At 44.3% G+C, this 20,950-nt stretch overlaps 1 pseudogene; it reads left to right on the forward strand.

Annotated features, from left to right (window-relative positions):
- The first annotated feature begins 15,010 nt into the window (after nt 1–15,010).
- On the forward strand, nt 15,011–19,756 carry LOC109547849 (oligosaccharyltransferase complex subunit OSTC pseudogene; annotated as a pseudogene).
- Nucleotides 19,757–20,950: the final 1,194 nt, after the last annotated feature.

The following is a 20,950-nucleotide window of genomic DNA, read 5'->3' on the forward strand; positions in this document are numbered from 1 at the left end:
TCATATCTGGTCATCTATGTAGTTTTTGCATAAGGAGCGACTTTCCAGTGCTGAAGTGCGGTAATCATCACTTCTGGTCCTCCGCGGCCCGGCGCATTTCAGTGCCCGCTGGCCCACTGCAACTGTTTGCTACCATTTATGGTTCTGCCTCACATTCACTTACAAGTGTTATGATACCATCACACTTATTCAATGCCAGTTAATGTGTCTTAACTTTATCACGAATGCAGTTGTTCCCTTCACAGCTTCCCATCTCAAGTGAGAATCGTATGGGTTGAATATCACTACCACATTATTTTACTAGAAATGCAGACACAGAGTGCAGACACAGTGTGACAGTTTTTGGTTTTTAAAAAAAATATATTTATTTATTTTTGGCTGCTGCACGCGGGCTTTCTCTAGTTGCTGCGAGCGGGGGCTACTCTTCCTGGCGGTGCGCAGGCTTCTCATTGTGGTGGCTTCTCTTGTTGCAGAGCACAGGCTCTAGAGCACAGCCTTAGTAGTTGTGGTGCACAGGCTTAGCTGTTCCGTGGCATGTGGGATCTTCCCGGACCAGGGATCAAACTCGTGTCCCCTGCATTGGCAGGCGGATTCTTAACCACTGCACCACAAGGGAAGCCCTGAAAGGTGGTTTTTGTTTTTTTCCTTTCTTCTTCAGCCTCTGAACATCTGGTTGGAACAGTGTTACCTGGATAATGTTATTTTTCACTCTGCTTTAGTCATGGTATGTCAAATGTGTTGGATATTCTAAAGACAAAAATGTGTCCACTTCTTGTTATTTCATCCATCCATTTGTCCATACATTTACTTCATCATTTATTCTTTGCATGTTTACCAAACTCTTTTGTTTCAGACCCTGTGCGGGGCGCTAGATGAAAGACAAATGTGAGTCCGGCACATGTCTTTCTGCTGAGCTCAGAGGGAGAGGCCGAAATTGTAAATTCTGACTACAGTATAAAGCTGTGGGCAGGCCCCACCCAGCTTGGGCTTAGGCCAGAAGATTCCAATGAGGAGATGATAAAGCAAAGAGGAGCAGCAGAGAGCAGGAGCAGGGACTTGTAGGCCCCTCGCTGAGCTCCCCTCGGTAGCATGTAAGAGCCCACTGTGTCTGGGGTATGAGTGCAGGCTCGGCCAGGAGGACCCTGCAAGGATGAAACACAGAGCTTACCAAGGTTCTCCCATTTTATTCTCCCAGTAACCCTGTGATTCGGGTACTGCCCCAGCTGCTCCGTAGTGGGGAGCAAGAGGGATCGAGGAAGAAATTCCAGCTGCCCCTGCTTACTGTGACCTTGGAGAAAGGAACTTAACCTCACTGGCCTCCGTTTCTTCATGTGTTAAATGGGGATCAAAACAGTTTCTACCTCTCAGGCTTGTGAGGCTGAAATGAATTTATACATGTAAAGCACTGAGAACAGTGCATAAGTTCAATAAATAATAGCTATCATTACTAATCTCGCTGATTAAGTTTAGTGACTATAATTAAGTGACAAAAATCAGCCAGCTAAAAAGGGGTAGAGCTAGGGGTCAAACCACTTCCTCACCCACAACACGGCGTAGTGTACCGTGGGACCGCATAGGTCAAGCCTGGGTGCAACGAAGGAAGGCTTTCTGTGGAAGTGGAATCCAACCTGAGTTTGAAAGAAGGGCCAAGAGTTTGCCAGTGGTGGAAGGCATTTCTGGGAGATGGAGCTGATTGTGTGAAGTCCCCCTGATGGTGTGAAAGCATGACCGGTATGTTGGGGGAACTGAGGTACCTGAGGTATGGGGGGCAGGGAGTGGGCAAAGCACACAGGAATACCAGCTGAGGAGTTTGGTCTGGATCTTGAGGGCTTGCAGATTCTTTGTCTCATTTTTGGTGTTAGTTATGTGCTTATATGAAGAGTGGGAAAGAGTGAAAGAGAAACTTTAAAATATAGGTCATCTGTACTTACAATTTACTTACTGTTTTTCTTTAAATGACTTGCTCTTTTAACTTCAGTTTATTTTTCAAAGAAACTTTATATCACAGCCATAAGTGGAAAGCTCAAAATGCCAGAGGTGTTTTGAAATTCAGATTTGTTTTCTGATTCAGAAAGGTGATATAATGCATATACTTAACGTTAGTTAACACACCCCAGGGGGCAAAAGAATCAATGAATATTTCTGCAGAGAAATGTATGAATATTTACACTAAGATGAAGACTATATATAGCTTGCCTTGAATCAACTTCGGCTCCAGACTTACAACCTTTCGTTTTTCAGAGTTTTTTGCATTTTAGAATGTGGATGAGTAGTATCACTTGCCGGAAATGGAAGGTAACAGAAAATATATTCATTGCAAAGGAAACCGTGTGATTCAAGTCCAGCTCACCCTCCCTGCTGTAGGTGTTCACAGCCTCCCCCAGCAACGTTAACAGTGCCGGGAACTGGGTGTAGGGTAGACAGAAACTCTAAGTGATATTCTTTCAACTTTTCTAGAAAGTTGAAACTATTCTAAAATTAATTTTGTTAAAAGTCAGCTTTCCTTGACATTGATAACTGAAAGAGAATAAAAAGCAGAATCACCTTGTCATTTCTGGGTTTTTTTTTTTTTAATTTATTTTTCTTTTGATGTGGACCATTTTTAAGGTCTTTATTGAATTTGTTACAATATTGCTTCTGTTTTATGTTTTGGTTTTTTGGCCAGGAGGCACGTGGGATCTTATCTCCCTGACCAGGGATTGAGCAGGCACCCCCTGCACTGGAAGGTGGAGTCTTAACCCCTGGACCGCCAGGGAAGTCCTCGTCATTTCATTTTTTAATGCTCCCTCCTCATTCCACCTAAAATCAACCCATGGATTTGCCAGTCCCCAGGGCAGGCTCCCAGCCTTGGGAAACCCTGGCTGGCTCTGGGCTGGGCCATGCTCTCTGAAGATCAGGCCAAGGGCTTGGGCTTTTTTTGTGGATGATGAGGTTTCATTAATGGTGTTTAAGTAGGTTTGGGGGTGCCTTTGAGAGTTTCACCTGGGAATGGGGTAGACAGTTTGGCTGAAGCGGGAGAAGCTGGGCAGGGGGAGGGAAAGGTTGGTGGTCATGAAGGGACGGATGTGGGACAGCTATGGGAGGACAGGAGGGTTCAAAGGGGTAGGGATCCACGCCCACTAGAGGTATTGGGAGCTTGGATCTCAGCTAAGGGAAGAGCTTGGATCTCAGCTAAGGGAAGAGCAGTGCTGAGCAGAGGCCCCCTGCCCCTGGCCTGCCCCTACAGCCCTGGCCCCCGGGGTCAGCCCCCTGCCCTCCCAGGGTGGGCTGACTGGCAGCCGGCTGCGGGCCTGCCTGGGAAGCCGGTCAGCCTGACATCCCCAGCAGATGTCAGTCTGGGAACAGGAAGCAGCTTGTTTGGGGCTTCTAAAAATAAATAAATAAATAATAACCACAACCACAAGAACGGTCTTTTATTCCAGAGTTAAAAAATGCTTTAATGACTAGAGCATTTAGCACATCGGGGGTTTTCATTGTTTTCAATTATGTGCAATTCTGAAAGGAGAGCACAAATTCTGAGCCTGAATGGAGAATTGTGGGGCTGTGGATTGGTGCTGTTTTAAACATTTGCTTTACTACTTTAAGAAGAGAACTGTAAAATGGAAATAATGATATAGTATTACAAGTAAATTACACTGTGGAATAGCATTAATATTGCAGTTGAAACCTAGAATTTGAAGTAAAGATGGAAATATTCATTTGTACATAGTTTTTGTTCTCAGAAAAATGATTTGGAATTAGGCAAGAAGCTTCCTTCCCCGTGTGTGCCCTCGGTCTGCTCCCTGGCCCCCACCCCTGCCTGGGCCCACAGCAGGGCCCAGGCACCCACCCGCTGGGACAGGAGACCAGGAGTTCTTAGCCCTCTGGAGCGCTGGCACAGGTGGGGTTCTCTGTGCTTCCCCCTGCAAGGGGGAATATTAATGCATTACAGAAACGTGGGATTTAGAATGTAGAAATCCCTGCTGTCTTGGGTGGTGGGTGGTGCGTGGACCTAACGGTCTTAGGTGCTTGGGGACAGAGGCTGGATAAGGGGTTGGCAGCAGACGATGTGACAGATGAGCTTTACTCTTCGGCAATCACTTTCTCTCTTCCCCTTCGGAGAAAGGGCTGGGAGAAGGGCAACAGGGAAAAGGTTAGAGTCCATAACTTCCTTCTGTTTGCCAATTCAAGTGTTGTGTTCCCTGCCACCATGGGTTGCGTGATCTTAGGTCCCCAGCCAGGGATTGAACCTGGGCTCTGGCATTAAAGCGCCACATCCTAACCATTGAACCACCAGGGACTTTCAACTCAAGTATTTTTAATTTTTATTTTATCTTATTTCTTTTCTGTATTGGGGAACTGTCCTCCAAGAAGTGTTTTGTAAACTAATATAATACAGCTGAGCTCTGCTGGTTCTATTTTCTGAACCAAACATCTAGGCCCCCGTGGTCAGTGACAATAAAAGATCTTTGGAAACGCATCCTTTAGGGGCACCCCATCATCCTAGACCAGGGCCCACACGGCTCACAAGCCCCCACCACCCATTTCCTGACCTGGCCCTTCCCACTCTGCCCAACTCTCTTGACCCTTTGTCCCTGAGAGCCCTCCGTGCAGGTCACTCTCCTTCCCCATCATCCACGCAGGCCACCAAGCTCACCGTTCCAGAGTGCACTGCCTCTGTGAAGTCTTCTGGGGAAGCCCCTCACCCCCCACTACGTACCCCACGTGCTCCTGTCACAGCCAGCACTGACATTTTAGTATTTATGTGCCCCCATCCGCATTTGACCATGAGTTCCCTAAAGTAACTGGAGTCATATTTGTATCCCTTGCTCATTACAGGGCATGGCGATAAATGGTTATTGAATACATGAATGAATGAATGAATGATTTGACAGGTTGGGAGGTGTGACTAGGAAGTATTATTTATTGAGTACTCCTGCAGGGTAGGCATGATCTCTCTTTTTACAAATAAGAAAACTGAGGGTCAGAAATGTTTAGTAACTTGCCCCAAGTTAACACAGCCAGGAAGGGACAGAGCAAGGATTAGAGCAAGTCTGTCTGACTCCTTAATCCACCTTTTCACCCACATGATGGAATGAGGATTCATTCAAAGAACATACACTGGGCACCACCAAGAGACCTTTGTAGTGCTTATCGGTTCCTTGGAATCTTCATTACAGCCTAGCAAATACCAAGGGTCTTCTTCATAGAGATTTGCACTGAGTTCCTTGTAACTACTCCTCTCCCCCACCCTGTCTCCCACCCCCATAACCTTTTATTTGGAAAACTTTAAACCTGGAGAAAAGTTGAAAGAGTAGGACAATGAACATGAGTATACCCTTCATACTAGCAAATATATATATATACATTCATATATGTATTTACACATTAGCGGTTTAGGGTTTTTGTGTGTTTTGTTTGTTTTGCTAAACTATTTGAAAATAATTTGCAGACTCCTAGATATTTTGGCATGCTTCTGTTAAGGAGAAAGATTCTCTTCCATAGTCACAACACCATTATCACGCCCAATCAATTAACATATACTTAACAGTTAATATATAGTCTATACTCAAATTCTCTAACTGGTTCAGGAATGTCCTTTTATAGCTATTTTTGTTTTTTGATCCAGGATCTAACTGAGTTATCTTTTCTCTTTGCTCTTCTGTAACCTAAAACAGTTTGACTTTTTTTTTTTTCTTTTTCATGATACTGACATTTTGAAGTACAGAAAATTTTCTTGTAGAGTGTCCCACATTCTGGGTATCTCTGTTTTTCCCTTGTATTTTTTCACCAAGAGTAGTACATAGTGTCATTGTGTATCTCCTGCTGTATTGTATCAGGAGGTATAGAATGTCAGTTTGTCTCATTATTGGTGATATTATTATGTTTGATTACTTGGAGTGATGGGCAGCCTCTAAGATGGTTCCCAATGGTTCCTACCTCTTGGTATTCACATCCTGTGTGTCCCCCTCACCTTGACTGTGATCTGGATTTAGTGGCTCACTTCTAAAGACGAGACTATGGCAGGAGATATAGAATGTCCCTTCTGAAATTAGGTTATAGAAAGACTGTGGTTTTCATTTGGGGAGCTCTCTGTTTGCATCACTTGCCCTGGGGGAAGTTAGCTGCTGTGGTGTGTGTGTGTGTGTGTGTGTGTGTGTGTGTGTGTGTGTTTTGAGGTGGCCATATGGAGAGACCCACAGGAGTGATCTTGGAAGTGAATCTTCAGAGGGCTGCCACCTGAGTGATATAATCGACTATCATAATTTCTTTCTGGTAGCCAAACTGTCCCAAATTGGTAGAAGTTCCTTCAAGCTGAGGTCTGTATCCTTTTGACAGGTTTCCATCCGTCTTTGAGCACTTTCTTACTTTCTGGCTCACTTTTTATTTTCCCTGCCCCAGACCTGGAATCAGCCATCTCACCAAGGTTTCTTTTAGTGGAGAATGGCATTCAGAAACTGGGCTCTGGTCCCTAGGTTTGCTCATTGTTACTAGGATATCATTGCTTATAGACCTTTTAGTGGACAGAGGTAGGAAATGCATTTTTTCTAAAATAAATGTCCTCCAATTCAAATCCAACCCTGTAGGGTTCTTCCTCGCCTTCCCATTCCAAATTTGTGTCTCTCTTCCTCCACAGTGAGAACCCTGATTCAACAGCAGTATATTTAATCATTTGCTCTGTCCTACAACATACTCAAAATAGTTTCAGAATTACTATCCCAATACCATTTCCAACAAGAAGACTTTTAAGAAAAATTCAAGACTTTGCTGTTCTATTTGTTCTTAGAATGTATCCCACTAAATGTATACAGAGGACAGTATTCACAAATCATTGAAATTGACTCTGTGTATGGGTGGGGCTCCATACTGATCTGATAGGCAGTTAGGTTTCTTTGTTTCTATTTGCATTTAGTTTCAGGATTTGCTTCTTCAAATCTTTTTTTTTTTTTAATTTATTTGTTTTATTTATTTATTTTTGGCTGCGTTGGGTCTTTGTTGCTGCACACGGGCTTTCTCTAGTTGCGGTGAGCAGGGGCTACTCTTCATTGCGGTGCGCGGGCTTCCGTTGCAGTAGCTTCTCTTGTTGCAGAGCATGGGCTCTAGGCGCCCGGGCTTCAGGAGTTGTGGCTCGCGGGCTCTGGAACGCAGGCTCAGTAGTTGTGGTGCACGGACTTAGTTGCTCCACAGCATGTGGGATCTTCCTGGAGCAGGGCTCGGACCCGTGTCCCCTGCACTGGCAGGCGGATTCTTAACTGCTGCGCCACCAGGGAAGCCCTTCAAATCTTTTAAAATTTTATATTTTTTATAAAAGTTTATAAAACTTTTACATGGTTCAAAAGTCAAAACTCTCTATAAGTATACTCAGAAGTCTTCCTTCCATTTTTATTCCTTCCACTCCATTCCTATCCATCCACTGTAAGCAACCATTTTTATTAGTTTCTGATTTATTCTTCCTGTGTTTCTTTTTCTTATACAAAAAGTAACCTACTAAATCCACCCTCTAGCACCTTGATATTTTTACTTAATATATCTTAGAAGTCACCACATGTTAATTCATCGAAATATTTCTTTTTCAGCTTTATATTACTCCACTGTGTGAATTCATCATAGTTTATTCAGTTAGTATTTACCTAACAGATAAGCATTTAAGTTGTTTCTAATATTTTGTTATTATAAATAATGTCTCAGTGAATTTATAAATATATTGTTTTATATTTGGGGAAGTGTACTTTCAGGGTGAATTTCTGGAATTAGGATCGCTGGGTCAAAGGGTGAACGCATATGTAGTCTTCTAGATATTCCAGATTACCTCCATAGGGGCTGTACCATTTTGCAGTCCCACCAACCGTTATGAGAATCCCCTTTTTCTTACAGCCTCGACAACAGAGTGTATTACCAAACTTTTGAATTTTTGACAATTTGATAAAGGCTAGTATCTTATTATAGTTCAGATATGCATCTGTATCGTTACGAGTGAAACTGAACATCTTTTCCTATTTTAAGGTCCATTTACATACTTTTTATGTGTGTAAACTGTCTATCCACAATTTTGCCCAATTTTCTATCAAGTCTTAGCCTTTTTTCCCAATATTTAAATGTTCCTTATATTCCTAATATTACAGACTAGCCTGTATCTATGATAAATGTTACAGAGCTTTTCTCTCAGTTTGCTTTTTCTTGTTTTTGCCATGCAGCAGGGTTTTAAAAAATGTTGAATTTATTAATATTTTCGTTTTTTGTATCTGGATATTTTACTTTTCATTAGAAAGCGTTTATTTGGGAGTTCGGCTGGGCTTGGACTGGGTTTCCGTGCATGTAGGTATTGTGTCTCCCTTTTGTGAGTCACCATGGTGAGACCTCTTTCCCCTTTTGCCGAGAAGATGGGGTCTGTGAGCTTAGACAGTCTGATTAGTTTTTCATCTGTTTCTCTCTGAGGAGTTCCACATCCCTCCTTTACCCGAGGAGCCTGGGTTGGGGATAGTCGCTTAGCTCTCATTGGGAGGGGTGGATGCTACGTGGGAGAGAAAGCTGCCTCACATTTTCTCTCTCAACTGGAGGAGCAGGTACCCATAGCTGCCCTTGGATTGCATGGGGTCTGAGTCAGAGAAAGACTTTTCCCACACCCAGGGTATAAATAAGTCCACCGTATTTTCTTCTAATACTTGTGTGGTTTCATCTTTTACATTTAGATTTCTGGTTCATTTGGCGTTTATCCTGGTGGTTGGTAAGAGGTATGGGTCCAATTTTCTAATCGACAAGGTGCCCCTGGAGAGCTGCGGGAGAGGGTGGCGGTGGCGGTGTGGGGAATAAGCGGCCATCCCTATGGTCTTGGCCACTAGGTGGCGCTCCGCTAGACTCTTTTCTGCGGGACTGTAGGAGGAAAGGATGTAAGTCTTCAGAAGAAACAAGGAATGACTGGTTAGGTTTCATTGGCCAAGAGGAAGCCTCTAGTGGGAAGTTCCCCTCCATCCACACAACCTTGACTTCTATAGGCAGCTCCGTGCTTCTTTCCTCATGTTAGAAAGTATCATTTCCTCCGAGTCTCTGTTTCCCAGCAGGAAGGCTATGTGGGCCAAGAGTGTGTGTGCATAAAGATTACCTCCTCGGTATCTTCAGGCCCTGGGGTGAGGCAGTGGGCAGAGAGGTCACGATGGCCCCTGCCCTGACCTGTACTTCTCTGGTAGCCTGGGCCTGGGAGTGACAAGACCTTGGTTCCTGCCCAAAGCCACTGCCAACTGGCATTATTATCACAAGCATGCCACTTAGCCTCCTATTCCTCAGTGTCCTCATCTGTAAAATGGGACAACAACGCCTTCCCTACCTGTGTGCCAAGGATGTCAGTGGGATAAAATGATATAAGTGGAAATGGGTGTGCAAAGTAAAAAACACTGTACAAATGCATTTTTACTATCATCATGGTTATATCTTATCATATATGGATTTATCCCTCTGGAAGATAATATGGTCAAAAGAATTTGTAGTGATAGGCTACTTTGCTATATAAGGTGATTTTTCCACATATCCTCTCATGGAAGTGACACAGCCTTAATGAGAAAATGGACAAGGTTAGCGTAAAAAGAACTGCCGAAGTAGAAACCCTAGAAGAGGTCCACGATGAGCTTTCCTAAGGGTCCCTAAACCCCCTGAAATTGTGTACAGAATTGCATACCTGTGTATTTTTCACAGCTTGTATCAGATTGGTAAAGGAGTTCTTAGTCGAAAAATGGTTAAGAACCACCTGAAAAAAAGGAGCCACGCTGGCCCCAGGGCCCTCTCCCCATTTGGCTCTGAAAGGACTGAACTGGTTCTAGCTCCTTCCTCAGCCCCAGATTGGATCTTATAGCTACTGGTCTCACTTCCAAGTGGAGCTGGTCTGGAGAGAAGGAGAAAAGAGATGTAGGAAGGGTCTACAAGAGGTCTGAAGTGTCTAGAAAGCAAGGATGAAACCCTAAGGCAGTGTGGGTCCAGGGACAGCTCAGCAAATAGGTCAGAAAACAATTTTGTCTTGCAAAACTTGTCGTGCCACAACGGTCTTCCCTCTGTTCCTGAAATGAGCCAAGGTCATGCCCATCTTGGGGCCTTCTGCAGAGGCATTTTTGATTACCTAGAATGTTCTTTTTGCCCTGGGTCTTCTCCTGACTGGCTGCTTCATATCATCCAGGTCTCAGCTGGAATATCAATTCCTCAGAAAAGTCCTACCCAGTCACACAATTCCCCCAGCCCAAATTATCTTCCAAGAGCAACCATCACCATGTGGGGTCATCTTTTTTATTTGCTTACTTGTTTGTTGTCTGCACTGCCAGCCCCCCACCCAGCAGAGGGAAAATGTGATATGGGCAGAAACATATTATTCCCAGAGTCTGCAACAGTATCTGACACAGGGAAGCGCTCAACACACACTTGATAGGTGAGTGGATAAGTGGATGCGTGCTGTATTAAAGAACCGTGTTCTCATTAGAAAGGGCTGCATCAGCATCTTCCTCTTTCTTCCTCTTCCTCTTTCCTTGGTGCCCATGTCAAAGTCATCAGGTCCTGCCTGTGTGCTCTACTTCTGAGAAATGCCTCACAGCTGTCTGTCTGTCCTCTCCTACTCCCCAATCCCCCGTAGCCACTGCTTGCTTACCCTGTCTCTCTCTCCCTGCGGCCAGACTTTCCTGAAACACAGGTGTCCCTGTCCCAGCTCTGCATCCTCCTTCCTTGCTACTATTCACCGCCCAACTCCTGTGATAGCCAACCTCCTCGTGTATCCTCCATTTTGGGGGCTGTACTGAAGTGTCTTTCCCACAGTAACTCCAGGCCCTGCTTTTCTAGCCAACAGATCTTGCCTTTCTCATTAGTGGAGCCCAAGCATGGTGGTGTAGGCAGCACCTTGGTAATCCCTGGAGAAGACATAAGTGTCTGCCTCTGAGGTGCACAGGGCTTCTGAAGGTAGCAGGATGGGTGGGTGGGTGAGAAGGGGCGGGAGCTGGGGCAATAGCCAGAGAGAGATTTCTGAGGATGTCTCAGAAGCAGACAGAGAAGGGCCCCCCACAGGGCAGGCCTGGGGCCCCTAGACAGCTCTTGGGGAGCCTGTGGGCAGAGATGCTGGAGCTGGCCTTCCACAAATCAGTGAAGCCCTTGGAAGGCCTGGAATGGAGCTGCACCCAGGTGACGAGATGGCCTTGTCCCTGCCTGTTTTGCAGCTGTGGAGAGCCATCCAAGGGTGGGCAGGTGGTTGCGTAACACTTAAGAGGGGAGAAAGCAAACCCAGTGAGACAGGAGGTCTTGGCTTTGGTGACGGGACAAACACTGACCGCAGTTGATGAGGTGGCCCTTCTCTCCATCTACAGCTATTGCTTGCCCCTCAGAAGAGCCCACGCCGGAACTGAGGTGGGAAAACTTTACATAAGGTAGCACCGTTTAGAGACCTTTCTTATGAAAGACACTCTATTTCCTGTGAGTTACTGCCATGAAGAATATTTATTTTTAATATCAAGTGTCTAAATTCATCTACCCTCTAGAGATCATTTCATCTTGTACTGTGTGCTATCTCAGCAGAAAAAATGCTTTCCCCAAATGTGTCAGTTCTATTTTTAAAAAGGTTCAGTGACCTATTTCTGTTATTCTCACAGACACCGAAAGAACAGTAGAGTCTATTTAGGCTCAGCTCTGTCACCGAAAAGTTACCCCTGCCAGGTGTTGCCTACAGAGGCACCATCTTGCTTTGCAGTAAAGAAGCATAAATAAATGAGAGGAGTATTGTCAGAGTGAGATCATGGGAGCGTAAACACACACACATACACACACTTCTCCATTTTTGAACAATGTGATGATGACTACAGTCCAACCTCAGCCAAACTCACATTAGGAGATTGCTTAAGAGTCAACCATTTACTGGACAAAGAACTTGAAAAGACAATTTACAAAAGAGGAACTACAGTTCATCAACTAACACACGGAAAAATGGTTAACTCCTCTAGTCATCAAGGAAATGAAAATACTTAATAATGCCACTTTCCAACACTAACCTACGGTGTGAGAAGTCAGGATAGCAGTTACCCTTGGCTGGGGTAGAGGAGGGTGAACGGGGCACAGCAGGGGCTTCTGGGCTTCTGGTAATGTTCAGTTTCGTGATCGGGGTGCTGGTTACTTAGGGGGTGTTCGCTTTGTGAACATTCACTCATGATTTGTATACTTCTCTGAATGTATGATAAACCACATTATAAAGTTTACATAAGAAATAAGCTCACTTTCTACCTATTAAGTTAGCAGAAGAAAAAACATTAGTGATAATAGCCATGCCGTTGAAGCCATCAGGTAGCTGGACTTTTTATGTATTGCTAGAGGCAGTGTACATTAATACAGTCCTCTCTGGGGAACAATTCAGCAATATGGATTTGAACTCTTAGAAATATTCATATTTGTTAACTCAATAATTCCACTTCTGAGATCTCTCTTAAGAAACAATCCTAAGTGTCAAAAAAGGTTTAAATTGCAATACCACTGAAAATAACAAAAAAACATGTATAATAGCAAAACATTGAAAGCAATTTAAATGTTTGACTATAGGGCAATGGTTAAGAAAACTTTGATAAATCCCGTGATGACATTTTATGTACCCTTACTGTAAACTGAAGTGAGTAATGACAGAAGGAAACACAATACAGTAAGTAGGAAAAGCAGGATATGAAATAGTAGGCACAGTTACAACTACATTTAAAAAAAAAAAAAAAAAAAAAGGAACGACTCTTTGCAGAGAAAATCACCAGAAGATAAAAAAGTGAGCAATGCTTGTGTTTGGCTAACAGGTCCAGGTGGGATAAAATTTCTTTAATGTACTTTCCCATGTTATCCAAATTTTATTTAATGAGGCTGTATTACTTTGGTAAAGGAGGGAATGTTTTAAAAGTCAGCCTTGTGCCTTCCACTCAGTTTCAGAAGGTGCTGCCCTCTGTTTCCCCCGGGTCCCCTACACCCCTGCCAGTCTGTGTTTAGGTGCCTAATGTCACCATTCTGGGTGGAATGGAACCAGCACTGAAAACTGTCACCTCTGGGGAGAGCATAAAGCCAACTGTCCTTTCTGTCCTGGCTGTTGAGGGCTTGTCTCTGATGACCCATGTATTCCCTAAGTTTATCACCAGGGCTACAAATGTGCCAAGGTCTTACTAAGACCCTTGTAATCTGGAGGAGCGGGGGTGGGGAAAGCATGGACTCAAAAAGATAAGAAGAAAAGTGCAAAATTAAAATTTACAGATTTTTATTGCAGTGGCTACTCTCCCTGAGAGTAGGGACCACTTTGTAAAGATCTTTCTTAACCTCGTGAATGCTCCAGAGCGTTGAGGATTGAATGTAAATTATGTCAGCTCCTTTCATCGTTACCTTTGATTTCATAAAAATGTCATTAAATTTGAGATCAATTGTAGGTTAAATTTCTCTCCTATCCAAGAGTTTCGGACTATTCATGACCTTTGAGAGAAATTCACAGGTAATAAATGTTAAATTCTTTTTTTGGTAGCTATATAATTTTTATAAGCAAAATGGTAAGAGATCTCTCAGCAACAGCAATATACTTGTTTCCTGTGGGATAGACATGTATTTAAATGCCTGTTCTAGGACTTCCCTGGCGGTTCAATGGTTAGGACTCTGCACTTCCACTGCAGGGGGCGTGGGTTTGATCCCTGGTTGGGGAACTAAGATCCCGCATGCCATGGGGCACGACCAAAAATAATAAGAATAATAAATGCCTGTTCCGAAGTAGGACAGAGTCTCCTCAGGCGAGAGTGACGAGGGCCTGGAGGTCAGTTATTTCTTCCCTCAGGTAATAAGCAATCGATTAAGAGGCCTTCCACCACACCCTTGCCCTGCTCCTAGATGAAAATTTATTCAAGTCTGTTCCTGCTGAGCACGCCCTCTTAAGAGACGTCAGCCCGGACCCCGGAGACTAGATAGGCCCCCTCCTGCCCTCTCTCCTAAGTCCTGTGCTTCCTTCTGTCAAACCTCTTTCTTCTTTGAATTGTAATTATCTGCCCCTGACCTGGGAGAACCCTGAGAGTGGGGACCACTTTGTAAAGATCTTTCTTAGCCTTGTGAATACTCCAGAGAGTTGAGGATTCAATGAATGAATGACAGGATGGGAGAGAGGGAGTGGAAAAGACAGACGGGGATTGGAGAAGGTAGGGGGTTGGTGGTATGGAGTTGGAGGCGAGGGCAGTCTGAAACAGGTTTGGATTGAGTGGACTGAGAGACAGGTGCTTGGTCCACAGGAATACTCCGGTCTGGAGGGCAGGCGAGGGGCTGGGATAGAGAAATCAGGTGGTGGCCAGCAACATATATGGGGAGGGAGGGAATTGAAGCCACTGCTATGGTTGCGAAGAGGCCACGTAGGAAGTTTGGGCAGAGAGAGCCTGGGAAACCTCAGCACTCATGGGGTGGGCAGGAACGTGATAAAGAGAGCAGGGGCTGTGAAGTCTGAGTGGTTCCAGCAGAAAGAGGAAGAAAGCTGTAACAGGAGGCATGAAGCCCAGGCGGGAGGCCGGTTACAGGGCTGAGCACTCGTGTGGGTCGACTGTGTGCCAGGCCCCAGCCCTGTGTTTTGTGTGGATTATCTCAAGTGAGCTGCAGGACAATGTTAGGATAAACCCCTTTCTATAGATGTGTGAACTGAGGCACAGATAGGCTGAGTTGCCCAAAGACATAGAGGAAGGAAGTGAAGACTCGGGGACTCCGCTCCAGACTCCATCACAACGCCGGATTACCTCCAAGTGCAAGTGGGGCTGGAAGAGTGTCCCTAGGAGAAGGTATTAGAAAGGCTCAGAGCAGTGTCTGTGATGAGGGCCCCGGCCAAACTGCAGGGGAACTAGTGAGTCAGCGACAGATCAAGGAGACAGCAAGCGACTGTATAATGAAGGGTGGCTTGCAATTTCACGAATGTGTTTGTTATCAAGAAGCGATTGCCAGTTAATACGTTTCTAATTTTAATGTCTTTTAAAAATTATCTTAGCTGGTTTTGGGTGGTGTGTAGGGTTTGAGAGCTGCTTCTGCTGCCAAAAACATGGAGACTTTGTCCTGAGTCCCATGCTTAGTACTCCGATGTCCCAACTTGAGCTAAAGAAGCCGCCCTGGGTTCCTGGCCACGGCGGCCTGCGCGCTGGTATTTTACGTCTCATCACCAGAGGATTAATTGATGACATCACTGTGGAACCTCCCAGTGTTGGCTCCGTGACTGATGAGCATGGGCCTCGGAGGCCTGCTGGTTTCTTGGCCTACAGAGCAAATGGACGATATACTATGAAGGACCGCAGACAGCTTCCTGTTTACAATGGGAGGTTTAGGTTTCACAATCCTGGGCCGATCCAATGCAGCAAACGTTCCAACACTCAATAGATTTCTTGTTCTATTCGTTGGATTTGTGTCCTATTGAGTTTTTCATGGCTAGAGTATTCATGAGAATGAAACTGCCGGGCTATCTGAATGTTAGCCTGCCTTTTGAGAAGAAATCAGTGGATAATGGATTTGCTCCTGTTAATGAAGTTTTAAAGGCTGTATCAATCCTCTAACATGAAATGTGGGAAAGAATGAAAAGCAGCAGAAAAAGAAGCATCTGTGAAAAGATAGGAAACATTAAAGCTTGGACTAGAATGCTTTCTGTGTATGGAAGAGATAAGCTTATCACAGTATTTTTGTCCTGCTGACCTATGGTGACATACTGATGATGTTAACTGGCATGTTCTTAGTTTTTTGTTTCTTAAAGAAAATAGGCTCCATTTCTACAACTATGCTACTAAATACAATGATCTTTCTAACAACGCCCTTAACGTTTTTTGGAGATGCCATTTCTGATTTTCAGAAATTAAGGTAAAATCAGGAAGCAAGATCCCATATGCTGAGAACCCTGGATGGCTGATCAACTTTACCTATGGTGCTTTGCCTTTAAACAGTGGGTGGTAGTACATGACTTCAGACGTGTATCTAAGACTCTTTCCTCAACAGTAAGAAAGGAGCAGAAATAAATAATTTTTTTCGAATTAAAAAAAAATTACCTCTGAACCTATCAATGAAAACTGAAGCACCTCTCCATTGCTTTGCTGTCTCCTTCCTTAATGCAGAATTGGCCACAACAAACACTGCGGGCCTTTCTGTTCAATATTTGACATTATGGATTTTCCTACATTTCCTTTGTCTACAGACACTCTTCCAGAGCCATATGGCCTGCAGAACCACCTAGAAAGTGAAGAGGAAGCAGGGGCCCTCCATCCCTCCTGGAGACTGGGTGGCCCTGCCTGGGGGCCTTCGCGCTAGATGTGCCCATTGCCTAGAACCCTCCCTTGTGGCGTCTCCCTAGCTAACTTCTCTCCTCCCTCGAGTCTTCCACCATCACAGTAAGACCTACTGTGACCATCCTGTAATACTGCAGCTGGCCCCCGCCCCCAAACTGCAGGGGCTCCTATCTCCCTTTCCCTGCTCTATTTTGTTCTTTTTTTCCATAGCAACGGTCACTAGCAACTGTCCATAGCAACTGTCATAGCCACTAAGCCAGTAATACTACTTATGCAATATCTTTAGTGTTTGCTGCACATTTTCCCCCTGACTACTATATGGCAAGCTCCTTGAAGGCAGCCATCTTTATTTTGTCCTCTGACTTATTCCAGGTGCCTAGAGCACTTGTGGGCATCTAGCAGGCCCTCCATTCATATTTTTGGAATAAAAACAAGGGAGTTCTCCCAGGTGGCTGTGACTCCTTCATAAAACGGGAAGGGCTTTTGCCAAGCCTTGGAAGATGGGCAGGCTTTCCATAGGAGAAACAGGGGAGACAACCAGGTAGGGGAGCAACATGAGCAAAAATGCTGGAAGAGAGGAGGAAGGAAATCATTTGGGAAGCAGTGAGTAGACCGATTTGGTGGTACCCAGGGTGTGTGACATCAAATACCAGGATAAGAGGTGTGGATTTTCTTTCATAGACAGTGGGAGGGAAGCGAAGGACTATGGAATGGGTTCTGAGCAGGGAAGGTACTTGATGCCCGTAATATTTTAGGAAGATGAATCTGGAGGTGGAGTGCCTTTGGGTGGGAGTGGCCCCTTTCGGGAGATTTTCCTAGATCCCCACCCCCTGTGTCCCCCACCCCATGAGCCCTCTCCATCAGTCTGAGGATTTTCTGTGCCCCCATTTTCTTTGTGTTCTCACTGCTCCTTACTAAGCAGAATCAGAATCTGAAGGTGTGTTGCACAATCTTAGATTTGGAGAGAGGCAGCTTTAGCTCTGCCTACTCTCCTTTTTCTAGGTGAAACTGGGGGAGCCATTACCCATGGCCTCTGGTTAGAAATGGCATGCAGCACTTGGAATCCTTCCTCCTGCTTCTCCATCTTCAAATTCATGCCATGGTCACCAAGAGGAATGAGTGAAGGCTTTGAGATTTCCCTAAGCAACACTGAAATTCCAAAGGAGGAAAGGCACAGAAGACCTTTGCCCGGTACATCAAGAAGGTGGACAAATTTAGAGCTGGAGCCTTGTGTTACAATTGCAAGTCAGACTCCAAGAGGGGTAACCAGCTTATTAGCGCAGGCACCTGGAAACTGACTTTTCTGCCATCTCTCCAAGCACACACACACATGCATGCACGCACACACATGTGTGCACGCTCTCACATACACACATCTACTGGGCCATAGAAAGATCAAGGCCAACTGCAAAGCACCCATTCCCCAAGACTCCTAATTTATATTGGGAACTAGCTGTAAAGCTCCTCCTGGCCCCCAGCCTTCCCTTGCAATGATAAAGAGCATGTCGCATCACACTAAATGTGACACTTAATCAAAACCCATCTTCTTTAACAAATCCTTAACCTCCAGCACAGGAGAGTCACCAAGGCCAAGGGACGAGACAGGGAGCCGACTCAGGTGGCACACGCTTTGATCAAGATGATACAGATTTCCTTTTATTTCACTTTCATCAGAGTTGTAAAATTCCAGATCTGTCCCCTTTTTGATTTGACAACAGCACATTTCAGTAGAGGTTGACACCAAAAAAAGACCAGGACTTGTTCTCTCTTCAACTGGGAGTAGGCGATAATTTCTCTGAATCCTCTTCAGTAATGATCGCCAGAGCTTCTGATCTTCCCATAAGCAAGTTTTGCAGGGAATGTGGTTAAACTGAAGCGCAAACCTGGCTGGCATCTGGTTCCTTTCTTAAGTGGTATCTAAATACCCTTAATCTATCGGCCCTGGAAAAGACCTCCCCTTCTCTGCTTCCTTCCCTCGGTCTTTTTTTCTGAGACTTAAATCCTCGAGTGAATTCTTTCGCCAGATTTCTGGGGCAGGAAATTTACTTCCCTGGCACTCAGTACGTTAGAAACTTCTGGGGTTCCAGCAACTGTTCATTTCTATAGCATGGCCCGTGGCTTTTCTCATGACCTATGTGGGATTTTGTTTTTAAATTATTTAATCACTAGCTAGTTCCCAATAGAACATATTTCCATCTGTTCAATGGACAGTTATTGAATCCTAATTATGGATGATGTAGGTGTTATGAATCAGAAAGATTTACTTCTGCTTCCGAGAAACTTTCCATCTTGAATTATGATGACATAATGGTAATAGTAATGGTAGCATGTGACAGGTGGCTACAAGAATTCCAAAGCACAGATCGTTCATGCATCCAGTAAGTATTAAGCATCTACCATGTGGCAGACCCTGTTCTAGACACTGGGATACTGCTCTGTACAAAATGGATAACATTCCTGCCTGCAAGGTGCTTATATTCTAGTTGGGACTGGGCTGAAAATGGGGCAACATTTTCAACTTTTGTATATTTGGCTTTGAATGGCTTACAACTTTATCCATTGTCCTTCCCCAATCACCTTTTGTAGACTGAATTTGGACTTTCATGTACCCACCGACAAGTGAAATGTCTGAGCTATTGCGTGATGTCACACCAGCCCCATTTGTGTAGTGTCAGTACCCTTATTATTCACTAAAAATGAGCAGAAATTTGAAAAACGAAAGTGTATAAGTTCTCGTGAACTTATTATAATTGAGACAAAGATGGAAACCACTAGAATGGAAAAAAGGAAAATGAGAGAACCTATTTAAAATGTTGTAGGAATATCACATATTGAGTCTCACAAAGTAGAATGTATTTTTTGTTTCTGTGAGAGTAGTCTTCCTTATAACATGTGTTAGCAACAGCTTGGGCAGGTTCTCGGCAACAGCACTCTCTAGGCACCACCTCTACACGGGCAGGCCTTTTTCTACTCAGGAGGGCTGGGTCTGGGGCGGGGACCCAGAAAGGACCAGGCATGGCCCGGCACCAGGAAAATGCACTCACCTTTTACTCGGGACTTAAAGGAAAATAGAATATCCAGCATATTTCAGAGCAGGAGGAAAAAGATGGTTTTCTAGAAAGGACTGCATTTCAGCCAGAAAGAGGAGATCAGAAACTAGCAAAGAACCATCTCCTTCCCAAGACCAGGTTAAGGCTAAAGATTGTAGACTAACCTGGAATGGGAAGGTAGAAGCTGGGAAGGTGGCAAGGGCCAGAGCTAGGAAGAGAGTAAGTGTCACATCTGCTTTGACTCTTCTAAGTAGAGGCCTCACCCCCTTTGCCCCTGGAGGAGAGGAGACAGGCAGAAGATTATTCCTGAATACAAGTCTGTGAGGGAGTCAGCGCAGGACGACAGTCAGCACACTGATGGGATGGTGTGGAATGTTGGAAGTGAGGGCAGCAAGAGCCATCTGAAGCTGGAACAACCAGAACTTTACTTTGTGGTTCCAGTGGCTTATGATCTGTGTCCTACTTTCCCTCCTGCAGGCCCCAAACTGCTCATGTAGCAATGCAGCACACACGGAAGGAAACCACAGCCCTAAAAGCCAGCAGGAGCTGGAGCGAAGGAGGCTGCATTTGTCCTGGGAGACAAGCTCCCTCCACTTCTGACCTGGCAGACGAGCTGGGAGGTATGCTACAACCCCTGGTCAAAGCTTATAAGGGTCATCTTCCACTGGCCCCTCTCTGTCATCTCCCCATTATACCTGAGACCTGACTCCTGGTTTGACCATCGGATTAAGAAACTTAGTGCAGAATTCAGCCACCATCAAGGTTGGTAAATAGGTGTTTGGTTCTGTGAGTTGTTGCGATAAAATAGTGTCTATTTTAAACTTTTTATTATAAGAAAATTTTCAACATACATAAAAGTACAAAGAATCTCAAGTTGTACACCTTAAACTTACACAATGTAATATTTCAATTACATCTCAATTCTAAAAATTAATTTAAAAAATACAATTAAAAAAAACTCCTCTTCCACCATGTGATAGACTACTATGCAGCCATTAAAAACTTAAAACTCATTTTACTAAAAAAAAAAAAAAAAAAAAAGACTCCCCTATACCCATCATCTAAATTTAAACATTAACACCTTGCTATATGCTATAGACTGAATGTTTGTGTCCCATCCCAAGTCATGTGTTGAAACCTAATCCCCACTGTGATGATATTAGGAGGTGGGGCCTTTGGGAGGTGATTAGGTCATGAGGGTGGAGCCCTCATGAATGGGATTAGTGCCCTTATAAAAGAGAACCCAGAGAACTCCCTCACCTCTTCCACAGTGTGAGGTTAAGTGAGAGGACAGTCATTTATAAACCAGGAAGGGGGCTCTCATCAGACATCAAATCTGCCAGCACCTTGATCTTAGACTTTCAGCCTCCAGAACTATGAGATATAAATGCTTATAATCCATTTATATCTTATAAATGCTTATAATCCAATTTCAGCCTCCAGAACTATGAGGTAAAAACATTTATATGAGATATAAATGTTTATAATCCACCCAGTCTATGGTATTTGCTACAGCAGTCAAAATGGACTAAAATGCCAATTTGCTTCATCAGTTTTTTCTTTCCTTAAGTATTTTAAAATAAATCCCAAAAAAAATAAAAAATAAATCCCAGACATTGTATTTCACCCCTGAATATGCAGTATATGCTTTTGAAGAGACGAGGA

This window comes from Tursiops truncatus, chromosome 7 (assembly GCF_011762595.2).
Source record: "Tursiops truncatus isolate mTurTru1 chromosome 7, mTurTru1.mat.Y, whole genome shotgun sequence".
Lineage (NCBI taxonomy): Eukaryota > Metazoa > Chordata > Mammalia > Artiodactyla > Delphinidae > Tursiops > Tursiops truncatus.